General features: G+C 40.1%; 1 protein-coding gene and 1 pseudogene across 17 annotated transcripts in view; one reads left to right on the top strand and one right to left on the bottom strand.

The window, feature by feature from the left end:
• Positions 1-24,975, top strand: part of ZMIZ1 (zinc finger MIZ-type containing 1) — a 621,029-nt gene that overhangs the window by 263,073 nt on the left and 332,981 nt on the right. The window lies entirely within an intron of this gene.
• The window catches only part of LOC133388616 (coiled-coil domain-containing protein 85B-like), a 48,755-nt pseudogene continuing 28,713 nt past the window's right edge, over positions 4,934-24,975 (bottom strand).

The raw sequence follows: 24,975 nt of genomic DNA on the forward strand, positions 1-24,975 counted from the left end.
AAACCTCCAGAACAGTGGCTGTTTTTGAGTAAATGCAGATGCCTAGTTTTCTTTTTGTCTGGGTGATTTCTCTGTAATTACTGTGTGGTGGGATCTGTGAGGAACTAGGTTACATTATAGAATCATAGAATAGTAGAGTTGGAAGGGGCCTTTAAGGCCATCAAGTCCAACCCCCTGCTCAATGCAGGAATCCAAATCAAAGCATTCCCGACAGATGGCTGTCCAGCTGCCTCTTGAATGCCTCCAGTGTCGGAGAGCCCACTACCTCTCTAGGTAATTGGTTCCATTGTCATATGGCTCTAACACAGATCTCTTATGCAGATCTTATGCAGATCTGTTACCTCTGCAGCTGACTACAAACCAAGTCTACACTTTGAATGCATCATGTAATCCATATCACTGTGGAAAGATTGCAACCTCCTCTGGAAAAAAAAGAACACAAACAGAAAAGCACAAAAAATACCACTCTCACAAAAACATCTTCCAATGGGAATATTGGCTAATGGTCCTTTCTATAAAGAGCCTTTAAGGGTTAAGCACATTATACAATTAATTTTTGTCCATACTATTGTAATGGTAACGGGAGTCGCCAATTTATGGTTCATTAAATACATGGGCTAATCAGTAACTAGTCTAGTTTTGATTCCACTGGCCTCAGCACATGAAGGTCACCACAGAACTCAATGAAGCTTTTAAATGAAATTAATGTTACTGTGCTGAGCTGTTTGATATTTCGAGAAAGCATGCCAATGTGTTGGAATGTTTTGACCGCAAAAAGCATTTGTTATATAACCCACTAATGTGTTTTTATTCCCAGTGGTTATTTGGTACAAAGTGTATTGTAGTTGGTATCACTTAATCACACACAGCCCAATAGTTTGGGGGAATGGCTACTTCCATATAAACCTTCCTACTTCCATGCACCTCCATGTATTGCCTCATTTTAGAGGTTAAACTAATTCTGTCAAGAATTTTCTGTGATGACATCACAATGGTTGAACTGTCTAGAAGATAGATCTTGGAATGACCTCTTCCTGGAAGATCTCATCTGTTGTGGGGTTCATATGTGTATCCACACACCCCACCCGGTGTATCCCAGAGTATAGGGCACCAGGTGGTTGTCATGGCCCCGTCAGAGGACTCATCAGACGAGGATGACTCGGGAGTAACAGCAGCAGACCCAGAAGCAGCAGACCCAGAAGGAGAAATGGAGGAAACTCCTGAGAACCCAGCTCCTTCTCCCCCTCAGCTGCAGAGCACCCCAGACACAGCTGAAGCCCTTCAGCCAGACGCAGAGAGTGAACAGGATACTCCCCCCTCACCTGCAGAACGTAGACAACAGAAGGTCAGGCAGAAGAGGGGCAGGCCTGTCCACTTAAGGCCAAAACGCTGATGGCTCACACCTGCTGACAAACCTGCTCCTTAAAAGTCAAACCTTGGCTTCAGCTTGTTGCTGACTACAAAGTCAGGCGTGACCACTATGTGTCTTCCTATCCCCTGAACCTTGACTTGGACTGATCTCTCGGCAAACTAGACCCGGACCTTCACTGATGTCTCTTCTGGAGTTCTGGCTTGGCACGTAAGCGTTGAACGGCCTCTGCCCTTATCTTGCTTCCTCCTTGCTAGCCTGGCAGATTTATAGCCAAGCTGCCGGCTGAGGACTTACGGCCTGGCAATTACCAAGGAATCTCCAGCCCTGCCTGCACCCCCACTGACACTTCTGTCTCAGTGAAGAGCTGACAGTGGTTATGGTTGATCCTTTGCTGATTTGTTCGTGTGCCTCAACTCTGATAATCTCTAGAAGTTTGATTTGTTCTGGCTTTAACTAAGATCTGATCTTATGCTGTGACATAAAGGGGGTGTCAGCAATTCTTTTGGACATGTGTCACACTAGGCATTTATTCCCAGAATAATGCATGTTCAAAGGTAATACATTACATTTTTTATACTTCTGTTTTTTGGGCCACATGAAGCTGTGTCAAATAGCTTCTCTTTTCTATATTTACAAAGGAAGATGAGCCATTTTGTCCCAGCATGCTTTGCTGTCACTGGAGATCTTTCTGTACTAGGTACATGCTAGCCTAAAGCACAGTCTGCAAAACATCTTCCCCGTTCCATTACAAACTGAGTGAGACTTCTGTCGCCCCCAGTAACAGTTTTCTCCCACAACTTTTTTTTTGGGGGGGGTTAACACTCAGTTTGAGGAAAAACTATTGAAACTTGAGAGCTTGCACACTTTTATTTTACTTTTTTGTTGATCCTCATAAAGGTGCATATGTTCCCTATATGGAATACTCAGAAAAGAAATGGAATAATACGTGAAGTCCTTCAGCACCTTAAAGTTAACAAATTTATTATGGCATAGTTTTTAAGGTGCTACAGAACTCTTTAGTATTTCTGCAAAAGCATGGAACATTTCTGAGTCAAGAACATTGCAGTTATTGAATTTTTGTGATATATGTGAAAATTTGAAATATGTGAGTTAAGTTTTTGTCTGTGGGGATGCTAGGGAATACTTGTCTGTGGGCAGTAGCAGTGACATAAAGATATTGATACACTTCTTTAATTTTTGTTAAGAAATATAAGACAACATGGTGCTTGGCATACTTTAACAACAGAGTTTACACACACTTCAAAAGCCTATGAAGCAATAGACAGTCCACACTTACAGATGTCCTTTTGCAATATATTAGAATCAAATACAGTAATATGAAGGCAAGGCATACACAAATAACTGAATATTGTTTAATCTTGTTAAATTATAATTCCTCTTTGTTTTGGGTGCAATTGATTGTATATTTTCTTTATGTTGCTCTTTATTATGTGAAAACAATGAACATTATTAACTTTAAGAAACTTAGGGGCTTTTGTATGTTTTTCTCCCCACGTGCAATAGGATTGGATTAGATTTCTACACTTTCTCTTGATTTATTTTCTAATCCTGGATATTAAAATCCATTTCTCCCTATGTATGTAGGATGTGGGAGAGGAGATGCTTTCCTACCAGACATGTGTGCCTCCCAGATGTGAATGTAGCATTTCAATATCTTTATGACAACCTACAAAATAGGCGAGCATTCTTATCCTCATAAGATTGAGATTCGCTAAGGACATCTAGCCAAGTTCATGTCAGATGAGATTTGAGCCAGGAATTTCATAGTAATGTAATGTAATGTTTTATTTCTAGGCCGCCTTTTGGCCAAATAGGCCCCCAAGGCGGCTTACACACAAAAAAATACAAATAAAAAATACAAATAAAAACAATACAATTTACAAAAAAATCAAACTAACGAAGTCCTAACATCTCTAAAAAAACAGGAACAGCAAACCAAAAGCATTCATCTTCCTGGTAAAGGGCAGTCCCCAGAAAAATGTCACTAAGAGCAGGGGTGGGGGGCAAGGCAGGTGGAAATGCTTGCCCCTTGATGATCCCAGCACAGTCTCATCCCTGCAGCAGCACGACTCAGCCTGCAGCTCCTCCTGATAAGGCCCAGGCAGAGGGGTGGGGCAAGGCAGGTGGAAATGCTTGCCCCTTGATGGTCCCAGCACAGTCTCATCCCTGCAGTTCAAACTATACCCACTTATCCACTATAGTGCATCAGCTTTGGGAACCTAGAACATACCACATTTGCTCCTATGGATGAATTTTATTTCAGTATCTTTCTTTCTGCTAATAGCTAGTTCAGGCAAGAATGTTTGAAATGAATAAAATGAAATTTACAATTGTAGGTTGCTGAATGTGTTTTATGTGAAGTAGTTTTGTTGGATAATATTAATAAAAAAGGTTGATCTGTACATAAACATGGCTGGTTTATTCTGATTTTCTTTCTGGGAACATTAAGTTTTGTGCAAGCATTTAAACAAAATGATTTTCTTGCTTCTCTCAGAAAATTTAGTGAAGATGATACCATAGAAACAGATTTTTCTCTTGAAAAGGCAGATACCAGCTTGCCACTATTCTTTATTAACAAGTCACTGTGTTAGAGTTCACAAGCAATGCAACGTGTGTTTGTCCACCAGTCATGCCTCATGAGCATCAAATTGGTATATTGAGTGGATCCTGGAAGTGAATAACTTGAAGAGTTATACTGGGCTGCGAATTGATTGCATGTGTCTCTTTTTGCATTCATACAGAAAATACATTATTTGAAATTGAGATCCATCTATTGAGATCAACTGACAATAAGAAAATTAGTAAATGGGTCATGAAAGTTAACAATCACTTTAAACAAAAAGAGTGGTTAGATTAAAAGGCAATATGGCATAACATTGGTTGACCATACTAACTCTTGGAAGTTAAAATATATGGTTTCCAAACTGTTGCAGAAAATGATAAGACTTCCCCTTCTCTTACAGGAAAACTAATATGTTCCAAGTTCATATGCAAAATAGTGGGTGTCAGTCGCCTTACAGGCAGGTTTCTTATACTAAATGTCTCATACCCTGAGTATATATTATTATTATTATTATTGTTATTATTATTATTACTATTACTACTACTACTACTACTACTACTACATTATAAATTTATTTATACCCCGCCTTTCGGCCAAAGGCCCTCAAGGCGGCTTACAAAGAAAAATAAACACAAGTATAAAAATACATCAATGAAAGCAATACAATTTACAAAAATTAAACTAAATAACAAATAACATTACTGTATTAAGAGAAAAAAATGTCCAGGAAAGAAATTCAGAATAAATTACATATATCCACCACTCCCCTGCTTTGGGACTGAGACGGGTATGGGTTTCCCCAGGCATGACATCTTCAGCTGGGTGGGAGAAATAGGAACAGAGGTAAACATAGCGCCCCGTCCAGGTTCTTTGATGCCAGGAGCACGGAGCAAAGGACGGAGAGTCCAAGGGCTAGGGCAGGGCGTGCCCATCTTCCCACACAGGGGCAAAGGAAGCGAGGCGTCCTCCCCATGGGTTTAGTCGTCAGGGGTGTAGGTGGGGTGGAGCTGGTCTGGGCTGCTGACGCTGCCTGTGCTGGAGCTGCCGTTGCCCAGGTTGCGGGGCCCGCAGGGCAGGCTAAGCTCAAAGGAGCCACCGGCGGGGCTGGTCTGGTCTGCTGTCAGGCCGCACGGAAGCACATTCTTGCTCAATGGCCAGGCAGAGGTCCTTCAGCTCCAGGTTGTCCTTGGCCAGGCGCTCATGGAGTTCCTCCAGGCCGGCCACCTTGCGGAGGCAGGCAGCCACCTCATCGCGCAGCACCTGTGCCACATGGTGCCTGAAGAGCTGCCAGTGGCGCACCAGGCGCTAGGCCTTGAGCCAGTACTCGTCGAGGAAGCAGCACAGTTCGCGCAGCTTGCGGTTCTCGGCCTGCCGCCGCCTGTTGACCGCCTTCAGCTTGCAGATTCCAAAAAGCAGAAGTTACCAGAAAAATGTATTATAGGGGGAATACAACCCCTTTGTAGCTTCAAAGGATTAGAATGCATTATCATTCAAAAAAAAAAATCTCACTATTAACAAATTACCACAAGGCCTAGGCCAGGAGCTCGTCCTTGCTGAAGAAAAAAAAAATAAGGGGTAAGACAATCTTTCAGGTATTGTGGTCGCAAGCTGCATAGGGTTTTATACACCAAAATCAGCCCCTTTACCATTTCTACACACTAGCCAATATACAGTAGCAATGCTATTCAGGGATTGCCTTTTGTGTTCCCTTAACATCTTTGCTATATGGTTCAGGTATAAAGGCAAGCCTTCACTCCCCTGTGACACTTTGTCTCTTTAAAGCTCACGGCTATGAGTTGAGCCCTTGTAACCTGCTAATATATCACCCCTTCAGGTATATGCTGCAACCACAGATACCATTTATCTGAACCTTTAGCACAGCCAAATAATGAGGGAAGTGTACAATATTTATTTAAAAACATGTATTTTTAAAATGAACAAAATTACTTTGTGTTCATAAGCATATGGCTTCAAAACATATCTTTTGTTTCTTCACTTAAAATGGAAATGGACTGCCTTCAAGTCGATCCCAACTTATGGCGACCCTATGAATAGGGTTTTCATGGTAAGCGGTATTCTCTTAATTCTGTAACTGTTTAAGATCCTGTCTGACCTATCCACCTAAGATATACGTACTCTGACTCCACCCTTTCACCATCTAAATCCAAAATAATAACCCAACTTTGACCATACAGTCTCCACTACTAAATAAGCACAAGCAATCCAATACCTACTTTCCCCCTAACTGCCAAAAAACAGTCAAACACTGCAATATAAATTTCTCACTCCCAGTCGCTCACCCAGTCGCCACCATCCAGCACCCTGCAGCATTCTAGTCATTCATTCCCCCCTCTCAACACTCAAAATGGAAATGTACTGCCTTCAAGTTGATCCCGATCTAGGGTTTTCATGAGGCTGACAGGCAGTGGCTGGCCCAAGGTCACCTAGTGAGCTTCATGGCTATGTGGGGATTCGAATCCTGGTCTCCCAGGTCGTAATCCAGCACCTCAACCACTACGCCACATTGGCTCAACACTTACCTTAAACATTCAACTATAAACTACTTACTATATAATACACAAGCATAAAGCATTTACACAAATGTATGGAACATCACAGAAGCCATATCAGTTATTGAGGAAGTCCTAAACAAAAGGGAAGTAATAAATTTCCCCACCAGTTTTATTTGTTCCTTAGCTGAATTGATATTAAAGGAAAAAATCACTTTCAAGAGAGATTGTTTTAGCAAATTTCTGGCACTGCCATGGGCTGCAGATTTGCTCTGGAGCTTGCAGATTTATATCTGGACAGTTTTGAAACACACACACACATCCTGAATAGAAGCAATCCGTATAAGGAAAATATTTTGATATATAAAAGATATCTAGATGATATATTTCTTATGTGGCAGGGAACTGAAGACAGTTTATAGGAATTTGGTAGACTTATCAATAATTTACATTCCAGTATTAAATTTGATATATCACAAACAACAGATACAGTTTTTGGATATAGAAATTGGAAATATACAAGGGAATTTGGAGAATATTACCTATAGAAAACCTGTGGTTGTCAATTCTTATTTAAAATATGACAGCTACCATCCTGGATATCTAGAAAGGAACATTCCATATTCTCAAATGTTAAGACTTAGGAGAAACTGTAGCCATTTAAAAGCTTTTTATATACAAGCCAGAGAATTTATGGATCAAGCCTTTAAAAAAAAATCCCGAAGAAGGATAGTGTTTCTAGATGGCTGGGGGCATGGGGAGTGAAAAGTGCAAACCTGGAATAAGAGAAAAAGTTATAAGCACATTAGGCTTGTCAGTTTAGATCATGTCATTCCTGTTAGTGCCTAGTAAATACAACACCAGATCAAGAGCCAGAGGATAATCTTTCACTCCAGATTGTTCTCTTACAAAAATCCAGTATTGGGTCTACAACTATTTTCAGTATCTTGCTTTGTTTGCTGTCATGAGCATGTTTTTAGTAAATAAATATTTGTTCTCTTAATTGTTGTTGTTATGTGCCTTCAAGTCGATTACGACTTATGGCGACCCTATGAATCAGCGACCTCCAAGAGCATCTCTCATGAACCACCCTGTTTAGATCTTGTAAATTCAGGTCTGTAGCTCCCGTTATGGAATCAATCCAGCTCTTGTTTGGCCTTCCTTTTTTTCTACTCCCTTCTGTTTTCCCCAGCATTATTGTCTTTTCTAGTGAATCATGTCTTCTTATGATGTATCCAAAGTATGATAACATCAGTTTCATCATTTTAGCTTCTAGTGACAGTTCTGGTTTAATTTGTTCCAGCACCCAATTATTTGTCTTTTTCGCAGTCCATGGTATGCACAACACTCTCCTCCAACACCACATTTCAAATGAGTTGATTTTTCTCTTATCCTCCTTTTTCACTGTCCAACTTTCACATCCATACATAGAGATCGGGAATACCATGGTCTGAATGATCCTGACTTTGGTGTTCAGTGATACATCTTTGCATTTTCTAGTTCTCTCACAACTGCCCTCCCCAGTCTTAGCCTTCTTCTAATTTCTTGACTATTGTCTCCATTTTGGTTAATGACTGTGCCGAGGTATTGATAATCCTTGACAAGTTCAATGTTCTCATTGTCAACTGTAAAGTTACATTAATCTTCTGTTGTCATTACTTTAGTCTTTTTGATGTTCAGCTGTAGTCCTGCTTTTGTACTTTCCTCTTTAACATTCATCAGCATTCGTTTCAAATCATTACTGGTTTCTGCTAATAGTATGGTATCATCTGCATATCTTAAATTATTCATGTTTCTCCCTCCAGTTTTCACACCTCCTTCATCTTGGTCCAATCCTGCTTTCTGTATTATATGCTCTGCGTACAGATTAAACAAATAGGGTGATAAAATACACCCGTCTCACACCCTTTCCGATGGGGAACCAATCGGTTTCTCCATATTCTGTCCTGACAGTAGCCTCTTGTCCAGAGTATAGGTTGTGCATCAGGACAATCAGATGCTGTGGCACCCCCATTTCTTTTAAAGCATTCCATAGTTTTTCATGATCTACACAGTCAAAGGCTTTGCTGTAGTCTATAAAGCACAGGGTGATTTTCTTCTGAAATTCCTTGGTCCGTTCCATTATCCACCGTATGTTTGCGATATGATCTCTGGTGCCTCTTCCCTTTCTAAATCCAGCTTCGACATCTGGTATTTCTCGCTCCACATATGGTAAGAGCCTTTGTTGTAGAATCTTGAGCATTACTTTACTTGCATGGGATATTAAGGCTATAGTTCGATAATCTCGGCATTCTCTGGGATCCCCTTTCTTTGGAATTGGGATGTATATGGAATGCTTCCAGTCTGTGGGCCATTGTTCAGTTTTCCATATTTCTTGACAGATTTTAGTCAAACTTTAGACAGATTCAGTCTTGGTAGCTTGTAGCAACTCTATTGGTATGCCATCTGTTCCTGGTGATTTGTTTCTTCCAAGTATTTTAAGAGCAGCTTTTACCTCACATTCTAAAATTTCTGGTTCTTCATTATACCATTCCTCCGTGAATGAATCTGTCATCCTTGCATCTCTTTTATACAGTTCTTCAGTGTATTGCTTCCATCTTCCTTTTATTTCATCTCAGTCAGTCAGTGTGTTCCCCTGTTGCTTATTCAACATCCCTACTCGTGGTTTAAATTTCCCTTTCATTTCTCTAATCTTGGGCTCTTGTTCTTCCCATTTTGTTGTCCTTTTCTATTTCTATACAATAACGATTGTAATAGTTTTCTTTGTCCCTATGTACTAGTCGTTGTATAGTTTAAAGCCTCAAACCTGTTCCTTATTTGATCTTTACATTCTTCTGGGATATTATTTAAATTGTATCTTGGCATTATGAGTGCTTTGTTGTTCTTCTTTAGCTTTACTCTGATTTTCAATATGCTCAGTTCATGATCTGTACCACAGTCTGCTCCTGGTCTTGTTTTTGCAGAAAGTATGGAACTTCTCCATCTTCTGTTTCCGATTATATAATCAGTTTGATTCCTCTATTGACCATCTGGTGATGTCCACGTGTACAGTCGTCTTTTTGGTTGCTCAAAAAATGTGTTGGCAAGAAACAAATTATTGGCTTCACAGAATTCAATAAGTCTTTCTCCTGCTTCATTTCTGTCACCTAAGCCCCATTTCCCCACAATTCCTAGTTCTTCTCTGTTCCCTACTTTTGCATTCCAGTTCCCCATGATTATCATCATATCTTGTTTTGGTGTGTGATCAATTTTCTCCTATACTTCTGAGTAAAATCTCTCCAATTCTTCTTCTTCTGTGTTTGACGTTGGAGCATAGACTTGGATGATGGTTATGTTAATTGGTTTCCCATTTAATCTCATAGATATCACTCGCTCAAACCTTGCGTTGTAGCTCTTAATTGCTTTTGCTACATCACTTCTCACTATTAAAGCAACCCCATTTCTTCTTGATCTCTCATTTCCTGCATAAAATATTTTGTAGTTGCCTGATTGAAAATGTCCCATTCCTGTCCATTTTAATTCACTCACGCCAAGTATTGTAATGTTGATATGCTCCATTTCTTTCTTGACAATTTCTAACTTTCCCTGGTTCATGCTTCTCACATTCCATGTTCCTGTTGTGTGCTTTGTACAACTCTGGACTCTTTCATCTGTGCACATCAGCCTCTGGGCTTCCTTTCGGCTTTGACCCAGCTGTGTCATTAGTCACAGCACTACTTGTACTTGTCCTTTGTTCTTCCCAAGTAGCTTGGTGAGTGCCTTCTGACCTGGGGGTCTCATCTTCCAGCACTATCTCATTTTGCATTTTGGATACTCTGTTCATAGGGTTTTCGTGGTAAGAGGTATTCAGAGGTGGTTTACCATTGCCTTCCTCTGAGTCTGGATGCATCTTAGTCTGGTGTCTCAGCTTTGACCATTCCACCATGGGTGCCCCTGCTAGGAGTCTAGCCTCTTGGTCTAGACCAGCCTTTCCCAACCAGTGTGCCTCCAGATGTTGTTGGACCACAACTCCCATCAGGCTCAGCCAGCATTGCCAATGGTCAGGAAAGATGGGAAATGTGGTCCGACAACATCTGGAGTCACACTGGTTGGGAAAGGCTGGTCTAGACTCCTGACATCATTGCTCTCAGCTTCTTCAACACTGTGAAACCCCCTCACCACGTTAAGGTGTGCATCCTAAAGGGGGCTCTTAATTGTAGTTATTTCTAATCCTCTTTGCTTAATAGCAAAAGATTTCTCAAAAGGAAGGGGAACCCCCTAAAGTGAATATTTTAGAATGGTAAGGATAACTAATTTAATTGAAAGGGAGGGGAATGTCATTCCTCTAAGTATGGATAGTCTCCTTGGTGAACTATGATGGCACCTAGACTAGTAGTACCAGGAAATGCTTTGAGCTGAAGCTCAAATTAAATTGCTTCATCTTTCTTTTCTACCGCACTGGCACATTTCATTCGATAATTATTATGAAAAAATGGAAATGGACTGCCTTCAAGTCAATTCTGACTTATGGCGACCCTATGAATAGGGTTTTCATGGTAAGCGGTATTCAGAGGTGGTTTACCATTGTCTTCCTCTGAGGCTGAGAGGCAGTGACTGGCCCAAGGTCACCCTGTGAGCTTCATGGCTGTGTGGGGATTCGAACCCTGGTCTCCCAGGTCATAGTTCAACACTCTAATCACTATGCCACACTGGCTCTTGAGGATAATTATTATAGAGCAAAAATACAAGATTTTATGCTTTTACTATGTAGATATTTATTTATTTATTCCATTTATATCCCACATTTTCTCGAAGGAGTTCAAGTTGGTATACATGTTTCTCCCTCTACTCATTTAACCCACAACAACTCTGTGAGGTAGGTTAAGCTGAGAGGCAGTGAGCTTCATGGCTGAGTGGGGAATCTCCCAGGTCCTAGTCCAATTTTCTACACCTCACTCTTTCTTAAGGGTGTGTTGATGATGGTTTACTCAACTACTTGGACAATATACTGTATTAGACACAAAATATATGCAATATTTAACTAGACTGTCTAGTTTTTAAAATGTTGCAAGTCTTCACTGCCACCAATTCTTTATTGATCATGTGGGCCCATTCTGTTGAACTCCCTCCCAGCTGCAATTAGTTGGGCCCCTTCCCTGTTGAACTTCAGGAGCTTCACAAAGACCTTTCTACTTTAAGGAGGTTGTGCTATGTTTTTACCTGTAGTTTTTGTTTTAAACACAATATTTTTTTGATGGATTCTTTTGTTGGTTAGTGATTTGTGACTGTTGGGAAAAGCAGTCTATTAATATTGTAAATAAAAAATAACTGTTGAGAACTGGAAGTAAGCAGGCCCTGTTAGGTGTCCAGATGGATGTCTTCCATGGGAATATGCCACTATGGAAAGGTTGCCATATTCCAGTTCAACAAATCCGGGCAAGCTAATTTGCAAATTATGCAAATTAAGTATATTAATGGTTGCATTGTTCAGTTTCGTTTTTGTGCCTAGTAATTACCACCCAAAACAGGGAGAGTGTGAGGAATCTTTTTTTTTTACCATACATTTTCAGCTTTAAATGCCTAGACTATGGAATATTTATTTATTAAGAGGATTTATATCCTGCTCTTTTAGCCTTTTCTGAATGGCTAAACAGAGGCTCTGTCAGTAGGGTTGCCGTATTCCAGTTCCACAAATCCGGGCAGGTTAATATGCATATTATGTAAAGTATTTGCATATTATGCAAATTATTTGCATATTATTGCAAATATTTGCATATTAATATTTGGATTGTCCAGTTGTTTTGTTTTTGTGCCTAGGAATTACCACCAAAAGCTGGGAAAAGATGTGAGAAATCTTTTTTTTTTAAAGCAACATTTTCAGCCTTAAATGCCTAGACTCTAGTTTCCAACACTATGGAGTATTTATTGATTGATTAAGAGAATTTATATCCTGCCCTTCTGCTGTTAAAAACAGAGCTCAGCACAGCTTACAAATATAATAAAAACAATAAAAATACACAATCAATATAAAAACATAATAAAAACACAAAATAGCAACAAACATAAAGTAAGTCAGGGCAGCAGTACGGTTAACCATATACAATATATTTCAAAGATGTGGTGGGTGGAGAAAAACAAAATGTTAGGAAAAGGAGTCTTTCACACCACATGCTCAGTTCTAAATACTGTTGCAGCAAGTTTTACAAGTTCCTCCAGTATTCCACTGGTGCAGGCACTCAGACATTCAAAGTATCTGTATGTTTCTTAGGTTTTATAAAAGCAGAGCTTTGCTTAACTCAAAATTTCTTCTCCCTTTGATCAACCACATCTACACAGGTTCCACCTCCATACTCAAAATGAAACTGGGCCTGGAAGTGTGCAACAACCCCACACATACCTTGCTAATTAGATTACCAATGCCAGGATGTCTGTCTTATCGACTACTCTCCTTCTCCCCCCCCCCAGGCATCATGAAAGACCCAGTCCTGGGCTCAGAAAGAAAATAAATATCTGGTCCTCTTCAAAGTATTGATAAGCCTCTTGTTTTAATTGAAATAATAATTATAATTCTTGTTCTTATCACTAATGGGAGTTAATTATCTTGCATATGCTGCTGTTGCTTCTATGGCTGTAACGGAGTGAGGTTAAAGATAAGTGAAATGCAAATAGGAAAAAAAAATACAGAAGGCAGTAACACTTTCCTAAATGTAATACCATACCAACCACAACAAGATTCCTATGAGTAAGGCAAAAAACTAAGCATCTCACAACCAGTCAGGATTCCTAACCAAAAACCAAAAATATGATAAATGAAGAAATATTTATATAAGCATGACTATCAAATATATTTATTATTTACACAAACTGTAAAGATATTTATAGTGCAATCCTAGGTTTTTTTATTCAGAAGCAAGTCCCAGTGTATTCAGTGGGGCTTACTCAAACAGGGACAGAAATGCAACCTCAAGTGATAAGCAACTTCATTCACACAACCCAAAATTCCAAATCATGCCACTTGATGCTGTTTTGCAACTGTTTATACTTGTTTTTACAGTTATTGGATTTTAAATGGCTTTATTTCTTGTTGTGAGCTGCCTTGGTTTCCAACAACCCTACCTCACAGGGGTGTTGGAAAGACTCCATACACACACACGCACACACTGCAGATGTATAAATACATACACCCCATATAATAGCTTATTGTCAAACCAGTTGGTCACTGAAGAAAAATCAGTATTAGTTTTTAAAAAAACAGTATTACTTTCCAACAGAATAAAAACTGTAATACCTAAGCCCTGCCTACTTGCTTTAAAATAGGACTGGAGAAGGGGGCAGAAAGAGTTAGAACACAAACACAATTCTTTTTTACATTCACTCCAAAGTCCCATTGATTTTGAGCACATTCATAACCATGTCTACTCAAAAGTAAGTCCTATTGAATTCAATGGGATTTACTCTGGGCATATGGGATTAGCATTGGTTTTACAAAAAGCAAGCATTGGGAAGGTTTTCAAAACACTGCCCAAGATCTGACTCCTGCACACAAGAGGAAAAAAATCTGAAATGTATATACTTACCCAATTTATGAGATTTTCAGATAAACAGGGGGTGAAACCACCATTTTGTTTTCTAGACACTGCCTCAGGTCAATGAAACTGAAACACAATGCCTGATTGGCTGCAATCCTGAATGGGTGGGGTTAAAGCTATGAAGTGCTATAGTATACAGTACTGTTTAAAGAAAGATATAACAGTCGGGGGGGCTGACGTTTTTATGCATGTCTCGAGAACGGGACCACCTAGAAACTTTTTTTTTTTAAATTAAAGCTGAGAATCTGGGCAACCTAAGGGGCTAGCCGGGCGCCGGGTGGCATGCATAGAATCCAGGTAAAACCCAGCTAACCGGGCAATATGGCAACCCTATCTGTCAGGCAACAGGGAGAGTGAGGCTGCTTTCCAATGCAACTTTACTTAGGAGGAAGCACCATTTAACAAGGTGGGTACAGGGCTGAAAAATGCAAATGCTATTATCACTGCCTTTTCTACAGAGAGGTTTGCTTTTATATCTTGTGTCTGTTCAGGGGAGGGAACCCTTTTATTCCATCCTTCATGATGACAGGCAGACCCTCCCATTGCATTCACCACTTAAGACACATATCCTGAGAAACAGGCAACTGAGATGAAAGCGGCTTCTCCTTGCTGACACAACCAGAAAGTGTATGGGTAAGGGGTGGAGCTGCATGTGTTGATCAAGTGAGCATGTGCCGTTTTCTAAACTGCTAGATTCTGCATATGCAGCAGAAAGGCAGACTAAAATTCTTTATTTTTCCAGGACAACTGTGGTGTTCCTCATTGGCTAAGAACAATGGAAGGCGGGAATTAGGGTTGCCAGGGCAGAATCATCCCAAACCCTGAGATTTCAGGGACAGGCCCTAGTGATGTCAGGGGGTGGGCCTGAGTGATGTCACAGGGGCGGGGCTGAGTGATGTCACAGGGATGGGCCCTAGTGCTGTCATTAAGCATGATACATTAAGCATCAATCACAGTTGCTTTGAGCATACAATAAAAAAAACATTTCTATGATTGGAAATTAAGATAGAAATCTTAGCTAAAAGATGGAGCCTGGGTAGGGAACATTTAATCTAGCCCATTTGCTTTCGGTAAGAAGGGTTTAAGTGCCTTCAGGCCAGGCCAGTCACCAGAAGGTCACTGTAGGAAGAAAGGAGCCTAGTGTTGTGGAGATGTTAGATGGGAGCACTCAGGAGTAAAGATGGATGTCCCCAAAGGCTGCAATTCTAAACACATTTACTAAGGGACTAAGCCCCATAGAACTCAACAAGACTTACTTCTGAGTAGATATAGTTTGGATTGTGCTGTTGCTAAAGCTTGACTAGGGATCCTCTTCAAAGACATCCATTCCAAGCAGGGTTGGCAACAGGGCTGTGGAGTCGGAGTCGTGGAGTCAGAAGCAATTTTGGGTGGAGTCGGAGTCAGTAGAAATGTACTGACTCAGACTCTGGCTTCAAAATAAATTTTGATTGACAAATTTTTTAAAATATAAATTCAAAATGTCAAAGAAGCTTCCCATCAAGTCAGCTGTAGTTGAGCATTTCACCATAACTCAAGATGGAAAACATTTTGTGTGTCAGTGTATGACACAGGACCCAGATGAAGACCAATGCTGTGATGCCAAGATCAGCGCATATTCAGGCAGCGATATAAATGCTCCTATGAGAGCTTCAATTTAAAAAGACATTTATAGCCCTTTCCAGGGCTGTGGAGTTGGAAGCAATTTTGGGTGGAGTCGGAGCGTAGAAAAATAGAGGAGTCGGAGTCGAAGGTTTGGCGTACCGACTCCACAGCCCTGGTTGGTAACCCCCTGCCTGCAATGCCCTGCCCCTATCTTTTAACATGGCTGCTGCAAACTTGTTTACAGATTTGACCCTTCACTTCAGAAAGAGGTCTGAGAAATGAGTAAGAGTAAGAAGATTCTCTACCCTTTCTGTCTACCCTGTGGGCTGCTATAAACTCACCTTGACACCCAACCTAATTCCAGTGAGCAATAATGGACAGAGAGAAAACACACATGGTTTGGTCTACTTTCATAGGCAGCAGCTTGGGAACAACAGTTGCAGCCACACTTCCAAATATGTGAATTCTCTTTTGCCACTATTGGGCAAGAAACAAACCGGCATGCAACAGCCAAGGTGCATTATCAATGGGTTGAAGGGGGTTGAGCTGAGCGCATGGAACCACTGCTGTTGCTTCTATGGCTGTAACGGAGTGAGGTTAAAGATAAGTGAAATGCAAATAGAAAAAAAAGGCAGTGATGCTTTCCTAAATGCAATGCCATACCAAGCACAACAAGATTCCTATGAGTAAGGCAGAAAGCATCCCACAACCAGTCAGGATTCCTAACCTAACCAAAAACCCAAACTAAAAAAATCCTTGCAACCAGTCAGCCAAGGTCACACAGATCTCCATGCAGCACAATATGACCTGGGGACTGCAGTTAATGCAGAATGCTGCAGTATGATTGCTGACATGAGTGACAGGCACATAATACCTCTGCTCTGAAATCTGCATTGGTTGCTGATTTGCTACCAGGCCAAGTTCAAGCTGTGCTTTCCATGTTATGGGTGCCACATAGTACTTGTTCTGCCCTTGTAAGAAATCAGTCCTGTAAAGTGGCAGCACCTATGCTTTGGAACTCCTTGCCTATTGACATTAGACAGACGCCTCTTTTCAGCACCTGCTAAAATCATTTTTCTTTAGGCAAGCCACTCCAGGCATGTACAAGCTATTGTGTTTTTAAATCTGTTTTTAACTCATTGTTGGTTTTCTTATTTTGAATGTTTTTAAATACCTGTCAACTGTTTTTGCCAATAATTTTATTTTAATTCTTTCGGTAAACTGCTTTGAGATTTTTTTTTACAATAAGGCGTTATGTAAATGTTGCAAATAAAAATACATAAATAAATTTTGAAGTCACTGTGGCCCTTGAGTCTCTTCCCACTTTTAAGAACAAAGGAATTTGCCTTATACTGACTCAGGCCGTTTGGTACCATCTAGCTCAGTACTGATGACATGGAGTAGCATTGGCTGTCCAGGATACCAGGCTATAGTCTTTTCCAGAAATTGAATTTTGGACCTTGCATGCAAAGCATGTGCCCTACCAATGAGCTTCAACCCTCCCCCTGTTTGAAAAAGTATATTTTAAAATTGTTATTTGCAATTCACTCTTGAATGCACATCATACCTAGGGCAGATTCACACCATTCATTTATAGCACATTCAACACCTATTTGCACATGAATCCCACCACAGAATCATGGGAACTGTAGTTTGTTACGGGTGATGAGAACTATACCTGTGAGGGGGAAACTACACTTCCCAGGATTCTTTAGGGGATGTCATGCACTTTAAATGTGAGTTGGATGTGCTTTAAATGTGTTGATCTACTTAATCACGTTGCTTGCATGTAAATCGTTTTAATTAATTTTTCAAAATGGAAATGAGCTATAAAGTGTACTGGGTGACCATGTGCTACTCACCATCTCTCAGCCTATCTGCCCCTCAGGATGAAAGGGAGAACCATGACCACCCCAAGGAAGAAGGGCACTCTTAAAATGTAGAGAAAAATATAATCTATAACCATGGTGTGAAATCAAATACTTATTGGGACACAGTATGAAGAAATATCTATATAAGCATGACTATCAAATAAGTTTATTAATTACACAATCTATAAAGATATTTATAGTTCAATCCTATGTTTTTCTACTCAGACACAAGTCCCAATGTATTCAATGGGGCTTACTCAAACAGGGAAGTGTGCAGGGAACTGCAACCTCAAGTGATAAGGAATTTGTTCTTCCAACAGGCCTTTTAAGTTGAGACCTTATCCCAGTCTGCTTCTGTGTTGGAACTGCTTTTTAATATGTTTTTAAACCTTTTCTTTTTTTAAAAAAGATGTTTTTCAAAACGTTTTAAAGATGTTTTTAAAGATGTTTTAATATATTTTAAAGTCTGTTTTTATGATGTTTTAAAGTGTTTTTAGTGCTTTTGTTTGCCTCCCTGGGGTCCTACTGGGAGGAAGGGCATGATATAAATCAAATAATAAATAAATAAACTTCATTCACCCAACCCAAAATTCAGACTCATGCATCTGTAAGCTGTTTTGCAACTGTTTATTCTTGTTTTATGATTACTGGATTTTAAAGGGATTTATTTCTTATTCTGAGCTGCCTTGGTTTCCAGTCACCAACCCTACCTCACAGGGTTGTTGGAAAGACTCCATACACACACACACTGCAGATGTAAAAATACATACAGCCCGTATGTTTATTGTCAAACCAGTTGGTCATTGCAGAACAGTTAAAAAAATCAGTATTAGTTTCCTACATAATAAAAACTGTAATACCTAAGTAAGCCCTGCCTAATTGCTTTAAAATAGTATTGGAGGGGGACAGAAAGATTTAGAACACAAACACAATTCTTTGTTCTGTTCGCTCAAAAATCCCATTAATTTACAGCACATTCATAACCATGTCTACTCAAAAGTAAGTCCTATTGAATTCAGTGGGATTTACTCTGGGCATATGTGATTAGCATTGCTTTTACTCCCACAAAAGCAAGTATTGGGAAGGTTTTCAAAACACTGCCCTCTTCAACAGCCCAGGATTTGACTCCTGCACACAAGAGAAAAAACAGCTGAAATATATATACTTACCCAATTTATGAGATTTTCAGATAGATGGGGGGGGGACCACCACTTTCTGGCATTGCAATGAGGTATTCTAGGCACTGCCTGAAGGTCAACCAATCACAACCCTGGCTTCACTTATTGGCTGCAATCCTGAAAGGGTGGGGTTAGAGCTACGAAGTGCTATAACAGAACTGTTAAAAAGATTTAACAGCTGATGTTTTGATGTATGTCTCGAGAACCAGACCACCTAGAAACTTAATTTTTTAAATTAAAGCTGAGAATCTGGGCCACCTAATGGGCTAAATGGGCACCAGGTGGCATGGGTAGAATCCGGGTAAAACCTGGCTAACCGGGAGATATGGCAACCCTACACTATAGGGATATGTAAGAGGAGGAATCAGTAAATGGAAGTCCCAAAAGCCATTCTGGGTCCCTGGAGAATACAAGTTGAACTCTTGGAAGTAACTATGATAACTGGGCTTGTGGATGGGTAAGGGTGGGGCCTTCTATCACTTCCTCAGCAGAGTTGCTGACCTGTAATAAAGGGGTCAATTCAGATCAAATGACTTCTTAGGTTGGGGGAACACAGTGCTGACCACTTGATCTTATGAACATCAGTAAAATCCTGAAAATTGTATGTGGCTGTTATTTTCCCTTCTGTAGTAAAACTGTCATTTTATTTGTAAAGCAGCATTTGAGACCCTCCAAGAAAAAGGCTGGTGATCATGTCAATTGACCTATTTAGATAGCTTTGCATCCCCAGAGAGCCTATGCACTTCTATAAAGTGGATTGCTTAGGACATCTTATTCAGTGACCCTTTTCATACTTCCTGTATGCTGTTGTAATTATTTCTTTTAAACATTAAATAAAAGGTGGAGATAGAATAAAATTAATGAAAAGGACACACACACACACACACACACACACAGAGAGAGAGAGAGAGAGAGAGAGAGAGAGAAAATCTGCCGAATACACTGGGAAGTAATTTGGCTAAAACGATTTTGATAAAATCAGTTATTTTATTTTTTTGTATGGTTCCTGATCTCAAGACATCATGCTCCCAAAGCAAGCAAAGTCATTAGAGGAGGTTTAACAAAATGGCTTTTATAAGGCCATTCTGTCCCATTCCACATAGAGGGGGGGAGAATAACACAACCTGAAGAGCTGAGAATACCAGACACATCCTGACTCCTGCTGAGGATAGGAGCTGCATTTGCTGAATGTCTGTTTTGCTGAACACCACCCACTGTGTTTATACCTGGAAATTTGTGGGTAGCAATTTTAAATGTTAAACAAAACGAGGCAGAGGAGAAGAATGGCATTACCTATGGAAATGTAGAGAACTAGCCTTCCTTAAAGCTATTTGTTAGTAAAATATAAGTAATAAAATATTAGAGAAATATATACAATTATACTAGTGATTCTTAAACCTCTGGGTGTCCCTTAGCAATTACATGGATATTTTCTGAATCTGAGACTTGCTCAAACACATGTGCACTAGGTTTTCCTCATATAACTGGCATATATGCAGTCTTTCTTCTCCCTTGCTTCCATTGCTCCTTTAATGCTAAGTCTTATCTTTTTTTATAAGCATCTCTGTCTCTCATTTATTTATTTATTAAATTTATTAGTCGCCCATCTGGCTGGCAATCCAGCCACTCTGGACGACATACAAAATTCAAACATAGAGTTACATTAAAATATTAAAATCTCAACCAATAATAATAAACTCCCTCTTCCTTGTGGTTTGTCTCTGAGACAGAGGGGGCACTGCATTCAGTGAACACAGAATGTTTATGTCACGTAAGTTCTTCATTGCAGATCAAAGCCAACAACATGACCATGAAATACTAAATCAAAAAGGTGCCACAGGGGAAGGTGTGTTTTCCTGTATAGAGAGGCCTCTCTCCTGTGGAACTGACTCAGGTGTCCAGTTACAAATTAAATAATTGGAATGAATAATATGGTGGATTCACTGAGTGGGTAGGTATTCCCTATAGGTGGTTGTTGAATTTCTATTCTCTGGGCCCAATTTTTAATTGTGCGGCTTAAACTATTAATAACTGGAGATAACAGGAAGATACTGTGTAGCAAAATATAACTTGTTTGAGTATCCCTAGGAAACGTTTGTTGTACTCTGGTGGGACTATTGATTGACTTTTCTCATTTCTGCTGCTGTTGAAAACCTTGTGGAAACTGAGAATACTCTGTGCATGCCAGCTATATTTTGGATACTTCAACTCTGGTTTATGTAGCTGCTGCAGTTGGCCTGGAGGAGGAGAATGCTGCTGCCTGAGTCTCAGAAAGGGCATCTTCATCTAACAGCAAGGCTAAGCAATGGTCCATAACAATGCCTCTGCATTATGCGACTTTGCCCTCAGAAGTTCCTCATCCTGTGGATTTGAGGGGAACGTGCCTTCTGCTTTTGCAATATGGATGTTCCTTCAAATCCATGATATTTTCTATTAGGAAATAAAATACCTATTAATGCAATAGATTGTGTCTATGGACTAAGCACAATGGATTCAACCCTGGCTTTTGTTAAGGTCTATTTTGGGGACTCATTTCTCTGGCAGTTGGATTTGTGCATTTGAATATCTAACTTTCTTGTAAAAACAAGCAATGTAGTGAGTACTGAACAGACCCAGAATAACATATACATGTTTCTTTAAGACCCATTATTCAACTTGCATGGCTATGTGAAACTGTTAATCCAGACCATCATGAATTTATACAGAACCTCTTGTTTGCATGAAAATATATTAGTGGCAAATGAATGGCACAGCAAATATCCCCTTTGTGGCCAAGCTGACAATACTGAGATGGGAGAAAAGGGGATGAGACATTTCAAAGAGTTTCATTATATGAATACTTGTTATAATCTAAAATATCAGTCTGTATAGATATTTTGCAATTACTTAATGGATACAAAAATTGTATCTCTTTATCTCCAGTTATTAAACTTAAAGAAAAGAGACGCCTACAAACGCAACTCTAGTGATTGCTTCACCATGGCTAAGCAGCTGGGAGTGGGATACAGGAATGAGTGCTTCCCTCTTTCAACTTCTTCTTCTGCAGCATGATATTCATTCTCTGTCTACACACGCATGCGTGCACACAAATTTCAGATCCTGAATTAACTGGGAACTTCCGTTAATACTATAACCACAGTTCACATCTGTGATCTATGTGATGTGATAAATAACCATAATTAGGTCCAGACTGTAGAGTATACATTTCAGAAAAGAGGGCTCTTGGAGGGAATACATACCTTGTTTATATAAAGACACAGTTGGCTACTTTTTTTTTGTATTATGTTGTCCAGTTACTATTTGATTCTGTTATGAAAGGGATGTTGTGGGTTTTGTGGTTATATTTATTTATTTATTATTTATTTATTTAATTTGTATCCCGCCCTTCCTCCCAGCAGGAGCCCAGGGCAGCAAACAAAGCACTAAATCACTTTAAAACATCATAAAAACATCTTAAAATACATTAAAACAAAGCATTAAAAACATTTTAAAAAAACTTTTAAAAAGGATTAAAAACATTATTAAAAACATATTAAACAATTCTGACACAGATGCAGACTGGGATAGGTCTCAACTTAAAAGGCTTGTTGAAAGAGGAAAGTCTTCAAAAAGGTGCTGAAAACATAGCAGAGATGGATATCGTATCTTTATTGTTTGTGGTCATCGACCAGCCATACAACTACAAATATTTAAATGCAGAAAGGCAGAAGAATTACATATAAACAAGTAAACAAGTTAAATTATATAACTTATATATAAACAAACTTAAAAAACTAAAACCTGATAAATTAAGATGCATTAACCATCTGTTTCCTCATAGTACATGCTAAGGCACAAAATTTTGCCACTTTAAAAGTTATTTCATTTCTCAGATCTGAGAGAAGGAAGGAGGTATAAAATGTATCAGATCTACCTGATAAGTTTTTTAAAATTGGAGCAGTATAAAAGGAACGAATGTCATAATATGAACAGTATAAGAGGACATGGGTGATTGATTCAACCTCGCCCGATTGGCACAGACAGATGCGTTGGGAATAAGGAATGCGCAAATATCTCCCCTTCGACAAGGCTGATGGTAAAGAGTTAAAATGAGCCAGTGTAAAGGCTCTACAATACTTAGGGATCTCCAGTGCATTAAGATAGGCTTCAGGGACAAAATTCTTATTGTAATTCACCGGAAACGTGAGGCTCGAGCTCTGTATTCTTGTAAGGCAACATCCCTAATCCGGTTCTTAATCATTTCTTTGGCCTTTATAGGTCCCAGTTGAACCAGAGCTGAGGGAGAAAACCTGTAATGTAACCTGTAATGTAACCCAAAAAGATGTAATTTATCCTCAACCATACTTACCCAACCAGAGGTCAGGTTGTCTGTTAAAATCAGAGGGGCTAATCCTTGAGGACTGAAATTTAGTTTGAGCCAGAAGCTTAATGCATTTAGCCATGATCGTGCTTCAAGAGAAACCAGCCCAGATTCGAATCTGAGTAGGGCATTGGGAATGCCACATGGGGCACCAAAAATGGATCATAGAAACTTGGACTGTATTGCCTCCAGGGAGCGAAAGTGTTTATAAATGCATATCTGAGAGCCATAGAGTAGTTGGGCCAACACCTTGCCCTGGAAAACTTTGATGACAGAGGGGATATGAGAACAGATCAATCTGGCTATAAAGAAGTCAGCCAGATGATCAGCACGTGCTGTTATTTGTAACCAGTGGTTACACTGGTTTTGAGCTGATATCTGTCTGCTAGCGTCTGAGCTAGAAAGGATTCCCAAAAAGCAATTTCTTTGTCTTGGTCTCTGTTTCATTGCCTATTTCAGTTTGTGATACAACAACCTGTTTCTGCTTTAGTTCTTGCTCTGATCCAGGGATGGAGAAATGTTTAACAGCCAGACAGGCCCATTCCCTCCTGGGAACTATGCCAACGATGGGCAAGGCCAGAGGCAAAAGTGGACAAACAATGGATGTGACTCTTACTTTTATACCTACATTCTAGCCACACAAATTCAGAGGTTCCCACATCTCACCTGCCCACCCAAAACATATCTCTCCCAAGTCAGCAAGAGGCATTATCACAGTTTAAGGCGACATTCCAGCCAGGCAAAAGGGCTCTACAAGTGTAGAAGAGGGTTGGTGAGGATATGTAGCCTGCACATGAGTGTGGCCTGGGGAGAGTCCTGAGGACTTCATAGAGAGGCCTGGAGAGCTGTAATCAGCCCCTGGGTCTGAGATTCTTCATCCCTGCTCTAATCATTCACACAACTGGGACCTTTTTTCCGTAAAGGCTAAAAAATTGCTGAGACGGGCTGGGGCCATGGAGTGAATCCAAGGAAGGCAACAAGAGTGAGAACATAACACTGGGAAAGGTAACCAGGGAAGAAAATGCATGCAATCTAGTTACATGTGTATTGGCATAATTTCAGTATGAAATTAGGACCACAAGACTGTGTCAAACGTTTTTGCAGAAAAGTGGACTATTGTCTCACATGCACACATCTGCCCCACCCTATAGCAGACTGGTTGTCAACACATTAGGACATCATGATGCCTGTTCTGGAATGACCCAGGGAGGAGGAGTTGGGAATGAATGGAAGGTCCCTAAGAACATCCTAGTATGCTGTTCTACTACTTCCAGGTTATCTTACAATCAGAGAAGAGAGGCATGATTGTGCTTTTCTCAGGTCCACCTAGGATTCAGTTTATTGCTGAAATAAATAAATAATCTCACACTGATGGTGGGGGGTTGGGAGGCTTTGGATAGAGTATACTGGTTCAGGGGGCATGGGCCACAATAAGTCCATGGGCTAGCAGATCTGAAAGCTTTTGGCAGTTCTGAGGGGTGGGAAAGCAGCCATTTGTCAGAGGGCATTGTAGAGAAAGGCACATGCCTTTGTTTTGGCCTGCCAGATTCTGCCTTGGCCTGTGTTGTCTGTTGAGCTTGGACTACCAATTCAGGTGTAGGTGATGTAATAGGGTTATATATAGCTCCCTGGCAGGTCTCTAAAACAGAGTCCTGCAGCATGATTTCTCCTAGATCAAGAGAAGGGGTAGTGTGTAGGGAGCCTCGGCACTATTTAATTCACTGTGCTTGAATACAAGCAGACATGCTGCTCCTAACAATGTACTCATACATGGGGTGTTCCTCTTTTCAACTGTGATATTTTGGCAGGTATGAGAAGGTATGCAAAGCCTGGCTTTCAAAAAAGGGTTTCAGGAACAAGGCAATGATTGTAGTAGCAGGAATTGGTTCAGAATAGTGTGTGTGCTGGAGAAGTTTGGGTGTTTTTGCAA

The sequence above is a fragment of the Rhineura floridana genome, chromosome 7 (assembly GCF_030035675.1).
Source record: "Rhineura floridana isolate rRhiFlo1 chromosome 7, rRhiFlo1.hap2, whole genome shotgun sequence".
NCBI classification, from domain to species: Eukaryota; Metazoa; Chordata; class Lepidosauria; order Squamata; family Rhineuridae; genus Rhineura; species Rhineura floridana.